The sequence below is a fragment of the Mus caroli genome, chromosome X (assembly GCF_900094665.2).
Source record: "Mus caroli chromosome X, CAROLI_EIJ_v1.1, whole genome shotgun sequence".
NCBI classification, from domain to species: Eukaryota; Metazoa; Chordata; class Mammalia; order Rodentia; family Muridae; genus Mus; species Mus caroli.
The window spans coordinates 122,327,991-122,330,507 of record NC_034589.1 but is presented as its reverse complement, the minus strand read 5'-3'; the positions used below and the strand labels follow the sequence as shown (position 1 = coordinate 122,330,507).

At 37.5% G+C, this 2,517-nt stretch overlaps 1 pseudogene; it reads right to left on the bottom strand.

Moving 5' to 3' along the window:
- Positions 1-1,093: 1,093 nt before the first annotated feature.
- LOC110286948 overlaps positions 1,094-2,517 on the bottom strand; it is a 2,399-nt pseudogene continuing 975 nt past the window's right edge.

The following is a 2,517-nucleotide window of genomic DNA, read 5'->3' as shown; positions in this document are numbered from 1 at the left end:
TGCCATATCCAGGGATCCATCCCATAATCAGCTTCCAAACACTGACACCATTGCATACACTAGCAAGATTTTGCTGAAAGGACCCAGATTTAGCTTGTTTTTTTTTTTTTTTAATTGAGCTACTTTTCTACTTTTGAGTTGTATGATTCTATATTTTGAAAATAAATATATTATTAGGTATAGGGTTTGTAAACATTGTTATGATCCATAGGTTGATCAGGTTTGCATTTTGATCAATTTCTTATTTGCTATTAACAATCTTTGTTTGATGCAGTTCTATTTACTTTTTATTGCCTATAAATTTTGCAATAATTAAATATCACAGTCAGGACTAATGTTAAGGATCTTTCTATTTTTCCATGTTTTTTTCTAGGCACTCTTTGTTCTCATATTTTACATGTGCATCTTTTATCCATTTTGAGTTCACTTTGATGTGAGGTTTGTATCCATTTCTATGCTTTGGCAAGTGGAATACAGTTTTCTTAGCGTTGCTTATTGAAGACAGAATTCTGTTCTCATTGTGCCTTTTTGGTGCTTTAGTGGAACTTTAGGGGACTATATATGTTTCGATGTAGTTAGCATAGTAGTATTTTTCACAAATGTTTGTCTGATTTCAGACTCACGCTTACTCACTGCATGGCTTTCCAGACGCACAATTCTTCATAGTTATCCTGGGACTGCAAATTCTCTGCTAGTGGAAGATTGTTTTATAATAAAGTTTACTTTTAAAGCCTCAAACTTGTCTATTAGGCTTCAGAAAATAACACAAGAGGCTTGATAGAAATGAAGATATGTGAACATAGCAAGGCCACCAAAGTTACATTTTAATAAAAATCTATCCCCATGTAATACTAACTGTACTTCAAAAACCTATGCCTCCTTTACTTTTCATAATTTAAATTTAAGAACAAAGCAAAGATTTGAACATAACACTCAAACCTGCTACCTGTGAGGGAGGGGATATTCATGCCTTAAGACATCAAGGACAAGATAGAAGAAAACCAAGAGGCAGAGAAACAGGTGGCCAGGGCCACTGAAGGTTCTGGGGATGTCATGGGAAAATTATAGAAAGCTTGAGCTTCTAGGAGGATCTCTAATCAACTTCATCCATGCAATATGCATCCTAGTTACCCTCGAGTGGAATAATGTCATTAGGAACAGCAGTGCTGAGCTCCTCTGCTGTCACTTTGTCTTCATCAGTGTCCAGGCCTACTTTGATAAGGTAATAGATGAAATTAGAGTGGGCCTGAAGATCCTCAAGGGAGAAGCATGAGTAGAGAAGAAGAGTTTCAAACAGCAGCACCCCCCAGGTCCTTGATACCATTGTCATTTTTGTTCTCCCCTGCCTTCTGCTGCAGGGTCTCCATAATGAGGTGGTCAGGGTCCATGTCTAGGAGCTTTGTGGCCAGCATGTAACCCATTGTAGAGTTGTTTCAAAGTATCTGGGACTTCATGATTCATTCCAATTTGAATGTGCAGCCACTAGTGCTTCTCACAATACAGCAGGCTGAAAGACATTGCGTTTGGAGAGTGTCACCTCAACAATTTTTTATCCAAGATCTCTTTTATGAGCTTACAGAGATTCTCAGACTTGCTTGTTCTCTTCCATTTATCGTCTTTTCCTCTTTATCCTCTGGTAGCTCCCAGCTATCCTTAGTCAGTGAGACCAGCTTGTTCACATGAAATGCCTTAAGCTCCTGGACTTAGTTGAAGTCAATAGGCTCAGTCATAGACACCATTTCAAATCTCCACTTCTGCACATGCTCCACAAAGGCAGTTTGTCACCTGCTTTTTGCTCTGACTAGTTATGTAATAGATGACATTCATCTCATCTCCATTTTGAGAAGTGCAATGGTGCCACAGCTTAGAGAGCCATCACAGGTTAGTGGAATCTTCAAGGATTTCAAGCTTTAGATTCTTAGAGAACACATTGTAGAGTTCCTTGTAGTTCTCTTAGTTTTCTGTGAGCTGAGAGACAAGCTCAAGGTATTTCTTTAAAATGTTTTTGTGGATAACTTCAAGATCTCGCTTTTCTCAGGATTCTCAGGAGTAGGTCTTCTAGTCAATCAAACCACAGATATAGTTGAGGTGCTCAGTTATCAGGTCACTGTGGGTATCCATGGTGAGCACAAGATGGACATAGAGTTCAATGTTGCTTTTCTTGTACTTAAAGAGGTTAAAGGGAGCTGGCTGGGGCATTAAGATCAATGTTCTGAATTTCAACCAATCTTCAAAGGAAGTACTTGACATCCAAGTGGTCTTCCCAGTTATTGGTAAGGCTGTTACAGAATTTACCATATTCATTCCTGGTGAGGTCATTAGAGTTTTTGGTCCAAATATTTTTAATTTTTTCAAATTCTTATTTATTGATATATCATTCCTTAACCCTTTTGGTTTTTATTTTTCTTACTTTTTCTTTTTCATCATCCCCTTATCAGTTCCCACACTTCTTTCTTTCTTTGTTTCTTTTTTTGTTTCTTTCTTTGTTTCTTTCTTTGTTTCTTTCTTTGTTTCTTT